Genomic DNA, 14,807 nt, shown 5'->3' on the forward strand with positions numbered 1-14,807 from the left:
ATTTTTAGTTAAGCAGGATTTGAGCTACAGACCATAACAGACCAAAAAACAGAATCCACCTGCGATTCGGGTGTTAACAAAACGTGTTTACAAAGAAAGTGAAATACAGTAATACTACCAGCTATATAGATACATAGATTTAGATATTTAGATCCTTTAATTAATATCATTATTAATTTCTTTAGATACGTGATTACATATTATATTCTCGATCATAAAACAGATAATTCCGGTCCTGGAATCTGACTGGCTGACACCCTTCTGAAGCGGTACCATAATCTCTGGTATACAGACACCCCAGAAATTTGACTTTTTACTGTGTGATGAATTTTAAAGTCTACTTCTTGGCGTAGATAAGAAAGCGTAGATAAAAAAAGCTTGGATTCTCATGTATCTGATACAAGTATCTTTTAATACAGTCATTGTTGTGCTCTTGAGGATCCTTGTGATATTTCGAGCTCTGGTTGAATGATAAGTGTCGCAGTTTTAATAATTTTCGTTGTTAGAAATTATGAAACGCTCTGTTAAAAGCAAGGGAGTTTTTAAGTCCATTATAGTAAAAGAAAATGCCTGACAAAGTATGGCGTGGACAGTTTCCAAGTGCTTGTACAAATGTGCTAAAGAAATGAACAAAAAAAGTCATTTATTCCTTTATCATATTGGCTAGCTAATGTCCTGTCCTCGTTAGTTAGATCAATGAAATGCTGTGGTGTTTTGTCAATGAAAAAAATAAAAGTCTTTTCGTTTAAAATGACGGTTAGAAAGAATGTGGACCAGTGTAATACTTTGAGTTTACAGCTTGTCCAAAGTCATTCATTATTAATACTATTAGTAATATCTTCGGTAAAGGCTTTGATGCATAAAAAAAAAATTTTTGCATTGTGTACTTTTGCCCAACTGAGCAATCTTGCTTTCATAAAATATACCAACTTTTTAATGACTGATGATTAACATGCTGTAATACACAGTTTAAATTTAAAAGCTCAAATGCTTTACATGAGAGGTTAAGCTTTAATGGCTCCTCCTGGCAGTTTTACAAGGTGATTCCGGATACTTTCCGGTATGACGTCAAATGACACGTTACACCGTGTGATACTGTGTGAAACTGCGTTTTGATGCAACACCGCAGGGTACCGCGAAATACCCCACGCGTTTTGAATGGCTGCATCTGTAAGTGTGGAAAATGGGTTCTGGGCAGCTGTGCTGACGCAGGAGCATGGAGGTAGGCACCATCCGGTGGGATACTGTTATACCATTAGATGCTGTAGCCAAAAGGTGGGGGACTGTGAATATTTAAGAAAATGTAATACTGTTTACTGATGGGTCCTTTCTGGTGCATGAGGGAGAACAGAGAACAGGCTGAACTGTTACATCAGATTTCGAGGTACTAACGATCGGAAAATGCCCCTCCACTGCCTCAGTGCAGCAAGCCAGTTTAAAGCCCTGATGGAAGATTGTAAAAAGAAAGATGTTAAAGGGTTACTGTATATGTATATAATGTATGTATTTGTTGCATGTAGGCCACAATTCTGGATGGCTATGGAGAAATAGGATTCTCTCACAACAGCAGGGACTCCAGTTAAGAATACTGGGTTTGTCTCTGAACTGATTTATAGTTTTACAGCTGCTGACTGAAGTAGCTAAAGTAAGGTGTAACTAACACAATAAATAAATAATTCCAGTAACTCAAGGGAACAACCGTGCAGATGCAGACGCCAGGCTAGCGGCACTGGGAGAGCAGGAGTCTGAGACCCCTGTGAAACCTCTATTGGGGAAAAAGGGAGAATTCAGGTTGAGGCCTCTAATAGATGTGGTTAGAAAAAATGTGAAAAGAATGTGGGGTTGTATGATGATGGGGTGTGGGGCCGTCAGCACACCAGATGCCCTGCATGCCCTCACAGCCCAATGACATTTTGTAGCCAGAAAATCATGCTGGCGGATACCCAGGTGTATGGCAAAGATGACACCGTGGTGCGGACTGCCCTGCCCCTTGGATACTGATCTAGGGGCATACTACACTGGGAAGGTGTGCCAGGCTGTAATCGCCTCACTAGGGGTAAGTTGGAAGTTACATTGCCCCCATCACCCACAGTCTGAAAGACCAACTAAGGAAATATCAACTGAAGGAACACCGTGGGTAGATGCTCTACCTGTGGTCCTGTGCAGTTTGCTGGCTGGAGCAAACGGAACTGTGAGACTGAGCCCATTTGAGATCATCACGGGCAGCCAAAGAAACTCCCTGGAGGCCAAGTTTGGCTAACGGACTGTTGAATTTACTAACTCTCTATTACAGTATTGTAGGTTTGTTAACTGAAGCGGTGCACAGGGCTCGTGAACAGGTGCTGGACGCTTGGGGACCTCCAGTAGAGGGGAGACACGACCGGATACCTGGCGAGTGGGTGTAGGTGAAGAAGAGATACCCTGCCAGATGTTGCAATCCTGCTGGGAGGGACCATATCAAGTGCCACTAACTACTGACTGTGCCATCTGAGTGACAGGATGAGATCGCTGGATCCACGCATCGCACTTTCACCGAGCCACGGCACCAGAGACTGAGTGAACAGAAAGAAGGATGTTGTTACCATTTCTGTGTCTGATGCTTCCTAAGGTGGACCAACAGTGTGCTTGTTAGGCCTGAGGAGCATTACTGGGGATATGGTATCAATACATTTCGGGTGTTGGCATATCTATCAGCCAAAAAATGATGATCGGAGTTGTGTCAATATTGCTATTCCAAGATCCTGATGATAGATCTCCACATGGCTGAGGTCTGCGTTTGGGTCCTGGGGTAGGACTTTATTATTTGTAGGATTAGGATTGTTTTATATGTATAATTGTAACTATCACTTGTATGAAAACATCAATCACATCTTGTTGTAACCGTGGAATGCACAATGTCATGGCAATGCATGCCTCTTCACCTAGAAAGGAAAAATCTGCCCTGACATTGTATGTGTAAAAAATAGGCAGTACTGACGTATGCCATATTTTATAAGGGGGGAATTAAGTAAAAGTAAAGATGGGGGTTAAATTAAGTCCTTTCTGCTTGAAGTTGACTTCTAAGCAACAGGAGTTTATGGCAGGAAAGGGAGAACTGATAAGGATTCCAGATGCGAGCTAGGAAACCCCCTGGGGACTTAATCCCTGACCATTTGGCCAAAAAGCTGTAAACTGGCAAAACACGTGACCTCCCCCCTTTACCATAATAACGAGTGACATCAGAAGCAGCAAGGAAGGGCTATATAAACCTAAAGTTTGTACCAGCACTTTGAACAATACTTCGGTTTTGTTGCTTCTTGTGAGAAACAAGACTTCGGCTTTATTGTTCCTTGCATGCAATAAACTCATCTGTTTAACTTCATCTCGTGATCCAGAACCTTATTCTTTCTGTTACAACAGTATGGACTACCATCCCAGTGATATGATCTTATGACACTGACTGTAGGATCGCTAAACGTAAGATGTTTGCAGAATCAAGCTAAAAAGGAGTGTGTTTAATATTCTATGCAGTCTTAAATGTTTGGTGTATTTTTTGCAAGAGGTTCATTTACGTCATGAATCTTATTCAAAATCATTTTCATTTGATTGGAAAAATGGGTTATTGGTGAGGGGTATTGGTAGCGCACACTCTTCAGGGGTAGGCATATTGCTGAATGACAGTGGTTTCCGTTTGATACATAGTTTTGGTTTTAAACCAGGATGGTTCATTGTAGTGGGTGTAGATAAGGGCGGCAGTAAATTTAGGTTGATTTGTGTATATGCCCCTGTAGCAAGGATTGAAAAAAGGACTTTTTTACATCTTTGGAGCCCATATGTACTTCTAACCAGCATATTATTTTATGTGGTGACTTCAATGTTGATTTGTATGCTGATGACAATTCTCAAACTACAGCCCTTATAGATCTAATAGGCATGTTTCAATTGGTCGACAGGTACAAGAAGTTGAACTCAGAAAAGCCTGGAGTTACATGGAGAAACAGTAGTGGTTGTTCTCAAAGGCTCCACTACATATTTGTTGCAAAGACATTAAAAATAGTGAGTGGGCTCATCATTCCTGGGTTTCAGATCATTCGGCTTTGTGGTTAGGAATAGAAGATGAAGACCCAATATTTGGACCCGGTTATTGGAAGATGAACACTACAATTTTGAAAGACAAGGCGTATTGTGATGTTAAAAGGGCACTTGTTAAACATTGGGAAGAGCTAGTGTCTGTCTATGATAATCTGCTTGAATGCTGGGACGATCTCAAACTAAGGATTAACTATCTCACAGTACAGTAAGCGCAAATCCTCTGAGAAAAAGGGAGCAACATAGGCTACAGCTTTTTATGTTGCTTTTAATAAAGGATGTGATTTTGATAATTCGGGTGCTGCTCAAGCTAGAGCTAGACTGAAATCCTTTTACATGTGTAGATGGCAAGGCTTATTAAAAATACAGGAATTAAGTTTGCTGCTCCCTTGCCAGTCTTTCTCTCCCTCATCTAAGTGGTGCTGGATACAGAGAGGCCATTCCATTTGGTTCACATTTAAAGTGTTTTTCTAGCTGATAGAGTTTCCTGATAAGGAACAACTCCCAAGGCTGAGATTCTCCAGCAACCCTAATAAATGGTCATCTCTGGTGCCTTACTGTCTGGGAGATTCCTTAGGAGAATCTCATCCCAAGTTGTTTACAACCCCAAGGTCAGAGAGCATGGTTACTCATTCTCCACCTAGATCCGCCAATCAGGAACTGGTAGGGCAGGGTAACCCCACCTGGGTCTCGAATGCCCACAGAACTTTCAACCAATGAAGGAGCATAGTTCCTCCAGGTAAAACAGGCAGCACAGGGCTTCACCAGGGCTGCTCCTGGACATTCTCAGACTCAGCTCGGACAACCACGTAACGGCCAGTGTTTCCAAGTGCCAGGACTTTACTTTGTTCTAAGAGTCGAGAACGGAGTTCACCAGCATGTAACCAAAGGATCCACCCGAGGTTAGCCCAGCAGCAGGCCTCGTGAACCCACCGCAAACGCTAACCTGTTCAACAAGTGAACTATGGTCGGAACTGTGGACAGCTGAATCTCAGGATTCAGGACTAGCGCTACATCAGGAATGAACCGGTCTTCTTCCTGTCTCAAGAGTGTGACCTGCTTGGACCCGCAGTCACTTTCCTCATGTGCACAAACTCTGCTAGTTTCAGCCAACACTAAGTAGCCGGTCTTCAGAGAGCCCACTGCTAGAGCATTACAGCAGAAATCTCTCCCTCCTTCTCCCACACCACCAGCCGCACCGAGCGCTGCCTGGCACCAGGCCAGAGAATGCCGATTGGACACAGCAACAAGCCTGCCGCTGTTTCTTAGTGTCCGTGGGAGATCTGAATCCACACAGAAGTGGATGAGTATTCAACATTCTGCATTACAGCTCAAGAATTCTATTTTTACCTCAACCCCAGTTGATATCAATTTAATTCCTATGAGTGATGCACTTTTGAGTATCTAGTGTAGAAGTTGTAACTAAGTTCATTTACAAAACGGTATAAATGAATGGTATACTGAATGTATGTCCCTCTTGGTATTTGTAACTCTTCGTTATTGAATATATACCTTTTGTATTCTGCTAACCCTCACTATTGGGTCTGTTATGTTTATATGCACATTTTATGCATTAATAAATGTATTCTCATGTATTAGTATCCGTGTGTGTGCATTGCTGAGTTATGCCGTAAGGTTGGTCTTCTAATAGCCATCAAAGAATCATTTTGTGACTTACTGCTGCAATTAATAATTGTCCCAGTAAATGCACAAAACCCCTACATTTATTGGTGCCTCGTGAGAGGATGCCTACACATGCAAACTGCACGTGGCTATCTTATTCGGTTGCAGGATGAGTATAGAGAGAAGAGGGAGACTTACTCCTTTTATTTTTTTTAGCGAAGTGAGACAAAAACAGAAGAAGACCGTTATACAAGAGCTTCGCAGGCCGGATGGGGGGGATGGTCAGTTCTACAGATGGACTAGTGGAGGTGGTAAGAACCTTCTATGTGACTTTATTCCAGATTCGCCACACTGATGGGGCTTTGGCTCTGGTCTTCTGTAACGGTCTAGTGAGTTTGGAAGGGAAAAAGGGCTTGGGTGGATTGATGGCATGTTTCTCCCTGGAAGCAATGGGCCATCACTCAAAATTTTGCTATATGCGGATGATATCGGGATCTAGACTAAACAAGGAGAAACTCTGCATTAAGTATTTTGGTAATTAGCCTGACCAAACTAAACAAGAGTATAGTGGGCTTGGTAGTTTGTAAAGGGCCCTTAAATGTCTTGGGAGTCCTTTCTGATGAGGGTATGCCGGCCAGAATTAATTGGGCAACAGCTCTGGCTAAGGTCCAAAAATGTTTAGGATTATGGAAAGCGAGACGTCTGTTCTTCTTGGGCAAAGTTTTGGTTTTGAAGGCAGACATTTTACCGTGACTGTTATACTTGGCATATGTCTATCTGCTGCCTAAGGGCATAGACAATCATTGGGCTGATCTTAACTGGCTTTGTGTGTGGAACACACTTCCAGTTAAATCTATAATGCATAGCCATCGTCTTGTGAAGTCTGCCCAGTGCCTAATGTCCAGTGCCCACTTGTAGGCAAGAGAAAACCATCTGGCATGTATTTGGGGATTGCCATATAGCACACGAGTTTTGGGGGAGATATTGTGAAATTTTTTATTTGGTGGACGTGAATTTTGTTTTGAGGTACAAGGTGTTGCTGTATGGGTTACGAGCCAACACGATGGACATCGTACCTGTTATGGTATCTAGTTAGTATGGGCAAGCAATTCCTATAGGACACTTGGTGTTCAGTTGTTAGGACTGGCATACATATTGTAGCATCAGGGATTTACAGGAGGATGGTTGCAGCCCTTCAACAGAACATGGCAAGTGAAGAGCGCTGGTGGGGCTACCACGCGACCAAGGAGAAGTGGAAAGGCCTCAGTGTTCTAGCAGACCCTTAATGACCTTTTTTGCCTGAAAGTTCTATGTGTTTGGCTTGGATGATGCTTTCTAGTTGCTGTTATTTCTTTTGTATAAATAAAAAAAAATCTGTTCTTATCAGTTTAATATCTGATACGTCCCCCATCAGAGGACCACATATTAAACGGATTTTTGGAACAGGGAGCTGGATCAGGAGCTTGCTCCATCCTCTCCACACATTGGCCCGGTATTGCAGCGCCTCCGGGAACGGTGCACTACCTTCTCTCAGCGGTGAAAAGACAGACGTAGCTAGCAAGCAAGCGAGGTGGACCGGAGCTCCTTCCTCTCCGGTCTCGTCTCTCGTCCATCCGTGTGTCTCTGTGTCTCTGTGTCTCTCTCTCCCCCTCCCCGTTCCCGTGCTCCCTCCGTGCGCTTTCCCGCGTCTCGACTCTCTCGGCAAGCAGGCCGGCCCCCTTTTCGGCTCCCGTGCGTTTTCCCTCAAAAAAACTTAGTTTTTTCCTCCTTTTCCCTGGGAGGCAGGCATGGCTTGTGTGTGTGTGTGTGTGTGTGTGTGTGTGTGTGTGTGTGTGTGTGTGTGTCCTTGCAGGCGGGCCCCTTTCGACAGCCGTGCGTTTTCCCTCCAAAAAACTTAGTATATACACCTTTTCTTTCTTTTTTTCGGCAGGCAGGCAGGCAGGCGTGTGTGTGTGTGTGTGTGTGTGTGTGTGTGTGTGTGTGTGTGTGTGTGTGTGTGTGTGTGTGTGTGTGTGTGTGTCCCCGTCCCTCCCGAGAGAGCGCTGCCCCTTGCCTCTGCCCGCAGGTGCCGACGGTCCGCCTTCGCTTGCAGCTCGCTCGGCACGGCTGCTGCTGGTGGGAGGGGCCTAAGCTAAGGAGGCCGGCCGGCTGGCGCCCCCCGCGGCTGCGGTCGTTGTCGGGCCGTTGACAGGAGATCAAAGAGCAGGGCCCCCGCCCGGGACTGGCGGGCAGGCAGGCGAGCAAGCAGGCAGGCAAGAGAGGGGGAGAGCAGAGTCCGGGCGGCTGGCAGCCGCGTGCGGACCGGGCTCCAGAGGCGTCGGCCTGCGCCGCTGCGCGCCAGCCGGATGCCCGCGCGCCCGCCCAAGGCCGGCGTCGGGCATCGCTTCTCAGCCTTTTGGCCAAGATCTGAAAGTACGTGGCAGGCCCGCGGCTTGACGACTTGGCTGGGGGACCGAGATGGCAGCGACGGAGAGGAGAGAGGAGAGCATCGGCGGCGGCGGCGGCAGCGGCGGAAGCCTTTTTTCTGCGACTTACCAGAGGGAGCGGCGGAGCGGAGAGGACGGAGGGATGGAGCCGGCTCCTGACGGTGCTTTTTCTACGGCAGGGAGGACCCTGGCCGGAGAAGAGGGAAGAAGACCTGGAAGAAGACCAGAGAAGGAAGGAGGGAGAGTTGATGTGGCGGCTGCAGCTTCGGGGAGCAGTGTGGCGGCAAGGCCATTAGAGGGCGCTGGTAGCAGAAGCTATGCGGCTGCTGCTTCAGCGAGAAGTTCAGCGGGAAGACCACAAGAGGGCGCTGGCAGCAGGGAAGGTCAGTTCCGGCACACAATTCGGTTTGTGCAGAAAGCAGAACTGGGGGAACGGGCTTTGAGAGACAGGGGAATCTTTGGGGACGACATTGTGCGTGGAGTTTTCGGTCTAAGCCCCACTGATGTCTACTGTTTACAAGACTTTCTTGGAAAGAAAACGTATGATTTATTTCTTGTGAATAGAGCAGTCTGTAACAGAGTGTGGGAGATGGTGAAGACCAAGAGAAACGAGAAGCCCCTGAGTGATTATATCATTGAGCCATTGTTTGTGAGAGAAAACAGGCCCTTAGTCGTCCAGATGTTTAATCCTTACGTGCCGGAAGAGGACATAGAGGTGTTCCTGAAACGGTTTGTGGATATAACAGCGAAGGGCGTAAGAATAACGGACAGGAACGGATATTGGTCGGGGAAGTTCCGCTATTTTGTCCGTTTGAGGACCCTCAGTGCCCAAGAGGATGGTTACCTGCATCCTCCTGCAATGTTTTTTATTGGGGTGAACCGGGGTTATGTCAACTACCCGGGGCAGCCTTTAACCTGCAGGAGATGTGGAGGAGAAGGCCACTTTGCAGCCAACTGCAGGGAGCCAGTCTGCAAGAGATGCGGCACAGCGGGACACCAGGGTGCTGAGTGCAAGGCGGCGAGGACCTGCAACCTGTGCGGCGAGGAGGGCCATTTGTATAAGGACTGCCCCTTGAGCCGCAATTCGGTAAGCAGGGGAGCAGCAGGGGGCGTGCCTGAGGCTGCTGGGCCTTCCTCGTCCCTTCTTGTTTCAGGAACAGAGGACAGAGAGGAGGAGACCAGGGAGACTGAGGAGACGGGGGAGATGGAAGAAGGAACGCCTGAGGAACCGGCAGATGACGACGGGCAGCAACCGGTGGCAGACCAAGGAGCTGAGGACAGAGAGCCTGCTGTGAGCCCGGAGGGAGACCTGGAGGAGGGTTCAACGGTGGTGGAGGACATTGCTGCCCGGACTGCCAGGAATTTGGAGACCATGCAGGACATTATGAACACTCTCCAGCAGACTATGGGGGAAAAGGAGGGGGGAATGGAGTGGTCGGGCGGGGCTGCAAAGAGGAAACTGGAGGGGGGGGAGAGCAGCGAGGAGGAATCTACCCCAGAGGTGGTAGCAGAGACAGCCCCTCAGCCCAGCGCTGAGTCTGATAAACAGGCGGAGGGGGACTCGGGGCATAGCAAGCGGCCCTGTGGGGCTGTAGTGGTAATGGCCGCGGTGACAGAAGACTTTCTAGCGGAGCAGAAGATAGATGAGGAGGGGCAGATCGATCTGTCTTCTTGCCCCAGTTTGTCTGCTTTTGTACAGGAGGGGGTTATTTTCGAGCTGGAGGGTAGGAACCTCATTAAGATCACGTGCAGGGACCTTAACACAGCTACAGACGCACAACGGGCTCTGCTAGACATACTGAAGGACAGGGAAGCTCAGAAGGCAGGGGACATGGCCAAAAGAGACCGCCAAAGGCGGTACGATGACTTACGCCGTAGGGTGCGACAGTCGGGGAGCCTCTATAAGCTTGACCTCGAGACCTCCAGTGCTTTCCTGAAGCATTCCACCTGGTATCGAGAAGGGGTGAGATACCCCAAGGGTTTTGAAAAGATCAAAGAAATCCTGAGACAATTTGGTAGTGTCAAGCCTAGTTTTGACCACAGTGGAAGGGAAGTGCTGGGAATGGGTCTCGAGGGAAAGAAGAAGGAGGACGTGGTGCGGTGCACATATGAGCTCCAGGCCTACATCAAAGAGGGAGAAGGTAAAGTCCAGAAATCCTGGACTTAAATAGCCAAAATGACTAGCAGCTACTCGACTTTAAATGTGCGAGGGCTGCGGGATAAGACAAAGAGGGTAGCTGTTTTCGAGGCTTTAAAAGACCTAAGGCCACGTGTGTGTTTTTTGCAGGAGGTCCACCTTAAAGATGAAAAGGATGTGGAGGACCTGACTGCTTTGTGGGACCGTGGTCCCTCAAGGTGGAGTACTGGCGGAGTGCACTCCTCTGGAGTAGGGATCCTTTTCGGGGATCCTCAAACAGAGTGTGGGGAGGTGAGGGTGAGTGTGCCAGGAAGGCTGTTGAGTGTCGACGCTAGGATGGATGGGATTGATTTTAGATTTGTGTGTGTGTATGCGCCGGCAGCGATGAGGGAGAGGAGGGATTTTTTAGCTCATTTGGGCACATTGTGTGTCACAAATAGAGTAGTGGTGATTGGGGGCGATTTTAATATAGATATTGATAAGGAGAAGGATGGGGATGCCAGAGTGGTCAGAGACATGTTAAGAACATACAACCTAAAAGACTGCTACAAAGAGGCTAATCCGCAGCGAGGGGGACACACCTGGAGCAACACCAGAGGTGTAGTTAAAAGACTGGATTACATCTTTGCCTCTAGTTCAGTGGCAGTGGAGACGGTAAAGGTCACTCCTGTGTGGTTTTCTGACCATTGTATGGTAGAGGTGCGAGTAGCAAGATCTGGGCCTGGTTTTGGCAGGGGGGTGTGGAGGCTGAACTGCGCCGTTCTGGAGGAGAAGGCGTACTTAAAGATGATGAAGGGACTGTTAGTGCGTTGCCTGAATAAAGGAGTGGGAGATAGGCCCCTGCTGGAGATCTGGGAGGAGACCAAAGAAATCATAGGGAAGGCCTCTAGAAAGTACTGTAGGGAAAGGAGGAGGAGAGAAAGGAAAGAGCTTGAAAGCCTAGAGAAGGAGTTGGAAGGAGTTTCTAGGGGTGGAGAGGATGGGACTCCTTCCAGCGAAAACCAGGTAGCTGCCTTACTGAAACAAATTAGGAAGCACCACGAGCAAAGGGCGAGGGAATTCCTGTTTCGGCCGCGTGTGGATTTTTTAGATCACTATGAGACGTGCTCCAAATATTTTTTTAACAGGATCCGAAAAAGACAAGAGAGAAGGGTCTTTCATTCCATCCTAGCTTCCAGCGGGAAGCAGGTGTCGGACCGAGATGGGATGCTCAGAGAAGCAGCTAGGTTTTACGAAGAACTTTTCGCTGAGAAGGTATGTGAGAGTGACGCTGCAGAAGAGGTCCTTCAGACCCTGCAGGCAACCCTGACAGAGGAAGAGAGAGAAAACCTGGGGAAACCCTTTGAACTTCCAGAATTAGAGGCAGCAATGAAATCCCTGAAAAAAGGGAAAGTGCCGGGGGTAGATGGGATCCCTGTAGAGTTTTATAGGACCTTTTGGCCAATTTTAGGACCTTTCCTCTTGGAGGTGATGGGGGAGGTCTTCAGTAAAAAGAGCATGGGGAAATCAATGAGGGAGGGGGTTTTAACTCTGGTTTTTAAAAAAGGAGACCGCACTGAGTTAAAAAATTGGAGGCCCCTAACTTTGCTGTGTGTCGACTATAAGATCATGGCTAAATTGCTCGTCCACAGACTCTCGCGGGTGATGGCCACTATAATTGGCAGGGACCAGACATGCGGCGTCAGAGGACGATCAGGGAGGTGGACGCTGCAATTACTGAGAGACGTCACCACATGGGCGGAACAAAGAAAGGTGCCATTAATGCTTGTCAACTTAGACCTGGAAAAAGCATTCGACAGGGTGTCCCACGATTTTTTGTGGCTGATTTTGGAAAAGATGGGGTTTGGGCCGATCATGATTGACTGGCTAAAGACCCTGTACAGCGAGGTGGGCAGTAGAGCTGTTATCAACGGTTGGCTGGGCGACCTAGTGAGTCAGAAGGCGGGGGTGAGACAGGGCTGCCCTCTCTCCCCTTTGTTGTTTGCAATTTATATGGAGCCTTTTGCGTCGGCCATTCGAGCTGAAAAGAGCATAGATGGTTTGATGCTGCCAGGCAGTGGGGGAGAGAGGGTGAAACTGACACTGTACGCAGACGACGTGACCCTTGTACTGGACTCAGCATTTGGCCTAAAAGTCGCCTTGGAAGTTTTTAACACTTTTGCGAGGGCGTCTGGTGCAGTTCTCAATGCGGGTAAAAGTTCAGCCAAGACTTTTGGCCCCTGGGATGTGACGCAACAATCGATTGGGGTTCTTAAACTGTGCACAGGACCTTTTAAAGTCCTGGGAGTGGACTTTTTGCGGCGAGGTTCAGGAGGCCACAACTGGAGCGCCAGGATAGAGAAGGCGAGGAGGAAGATGGGGCTGTGGACTAAGCTAAAACTGACTTTGGTGGGTAAAGTCTTGGTCTTAAAAGTGGACATACTGCCTCTTTTCATTTATTTGGTGTACGTGTACCCCTTGCCGCCAAGGTACAGACGGCTCCTGGTTGGCGAGGTCTTTCGGTTTGTATGGGGTGGCAGATATGAGTACGTCAAGCGGGTGGATATGGTCCGGAGGCTGGAGCAGGGGGGCAGGGAGGTTCCAGATTTTCCATTGAAGCTTGACTGTCTTTATGTCTCCAACTTATGTCTAGCTTTGGTTTCCCCCACGGAGCACGCCTACCAGTACTTTGTGCGCTTCTGGTTTGCACAGTTTATGACATTTTTGACAACATGGTCTAACTCAGTGCCACATGGGAACAATCTGCCCTGGTATTATAGACACGCTAAACTGTGGGTGGCAAAGTATTGGGACAGGCAGGACACAACAACAGTGCTGAGCCACAGGAAACTGTACCAACGGCTGATAGAGGCTACTAAACCCCCTCCTGAACAGAGACAGAAAGCAGACGTGTGGACCAGGATCCAGCCGCGGGGCCTGGACCACAGACTGATTGACCTCAATTGGAAGGTGGCATGGGGTCGGCTACCTGTGAGAGAGGTACTTCACAAACACAAGCTGACAAAGACCTACACGTGTCCGAGAGAAGGGTGTAAGGCCACAGAGTCTATAAGACATGTTTTTATTGATTGTGACTTTGCCCACAAGGTCTGGAAGAAAAGTCAGCGATTTTTTTATCTTTTAGACATGTCCTTTAGAGTCACGACATCAGTTGTTTTGTACGGGATTAAGGGGGGGGGCCCAAGAAGGGCAGCCTGCAATTTCTGTTATGGCTTTTAATAAGCCTTGTGAAGTCGGAAATGTGGGAGGCGCGGGATGTTCTAATTAAAAAGGGGGTGGAAAGGACAGCACAAGGTGTATATCAGAAGGTGCTGTATGACATTAGAGGGCGCATACAGAGGGACATGCAAAGATGGGACTACCATGCGGCCCGGGAAAGGTGGAAGGGTTTGGTTTTGCTTTAACGTTTTTCATGGGTGTTTTGTGTTTTTTTTGATTTTGTGAATACTGTATATGGCTGGTTTTGTTTCTTGTCTTTTCTGTTATGATTAATTTGTCCCCTGTTTTTCTATTTTTGTATTAAAAACAAAAAATCTGTTCTTATCAGTTTAATATCTGATACGTCCCCCATCGGGGGACCACATATTAAACGGATTTTTGGAACAGGGAGCTGGATCAGGAGCTTGCTCCGTCCTCTCCACGCATCGGCCCAGTATTGCAGCGCCTCCGGGAACGGTGCACTACCTTCTCTCAGCGGTGAAAAGACAGATGTAGCTAGCAAGCAAGCAAGCGAGGTGGACTGGAGCTCCTTCTTGAGTCCAGATCCATCTCCATCCTCACTTTTCTCAGCAGGCAGATGGGCCCCTTTTGAGCAACTGTGCATTTTCCCAAAAAAAACACTTTATTTTAAGGAGGCAGGTTAGCGGGTGTGTGTGGGATGTGTCTCTCCCTCCCTCCCAATGAAGAGCTGCCTAAGAGAGGCCTAAGCTAAGGAGGCAGGTGCACATCATTGTCAGGCCATTCACAGAAGATCAAAGAACAGGTAGTGGTGTCACAAGTGGCTTCCAGATGGACAAAGCGATAACAAGGTCTACAGAATGTCGGCTGATCACGAATACTGATACTGATAATAGGAATACTCCCGATCTACTCCCTGCACCACGCATTTCATGACATAAATCACCTTGTATTGTAGCTTCCCTGTCCAGATCCCTAGGGCATCCCTGATCAGTACAGGACCATCCATGACGAGACAAGAAAACCTTCACATTAGCATCTGATACAAATGGGTTGAACATGTGCACTACAACATGTTGAAAATTTTCCTGTGCAAGTCCACGATAATCATAATTTTACAAAGGACCCTTAAGCCTTACACAACTTGGACACTTTCCTTTGTTGTTAACTTTCGTCTGTTGTAAATGTAACAAATATATCAGTGATGACAGAAATGGAATGCCCAACATCACACTAGATAGGACTAGATAGCTTTATAGTGTTTTGCTATAGCATAATTATATCCTCATCTTACAGAATTTAATATCCGGTTCTGATAGCTATGATATGTGACACTTGATGAACTGGGAAAACTCTGAAACCAAAAGGCGAGATAT

The 14,807-nt window shown here is 47.4% G+C and overlaps 2 non-coding genes across 2 annotated transcripts; both read left to right on the forward strand.

Annotated features, from left to right (window-relative positions):
• The first annotated feature begins 7,029 nt into the window (after nucleotides 1-7,029).
• On the forward strand, nucleotides 7,030-7,217 carry LOC148818168 (U2 spliceosomal RNA). The gene has a single exon (XR_016094571.1). It is a non-coding gene; the product is annotated as a U2 spliceosomal RNA (small nuclear RNA).
• Nucleotides 7,218-13,753: 6,536 nt separating this feature from the next.
• On the forward strand, nucleotides 13,754-13,940 carry LOC148818169 (U2 spliceosomal RNA). The gene has a single exon (XR_016094570.1). It is a non-coding gene; the product is annotated as a U2 spliceosomal RNA (small nuclear RNA).
• The last annotated feature ends 867 nt before the right edge of the window (nucleotides 13,941-14,807 follow it).

Source organism: Atractosteus spatula, chromosome 19, assembly GCF_055471065.1.
Source record: "Atractosteus spatula isolate fAtrSpa1 chromosome 19, fAtrSpa1.hap1, whole genome shotgun sequence".
In the NCBI taxonomy this organism is placed as follows: domain Eukaryota; kingdom Metazoa; phylum Chordata; class Actinopteri; order Semionotiformes; family Lepisosteidae; genus Atractosteus; species Atractosteus spatula.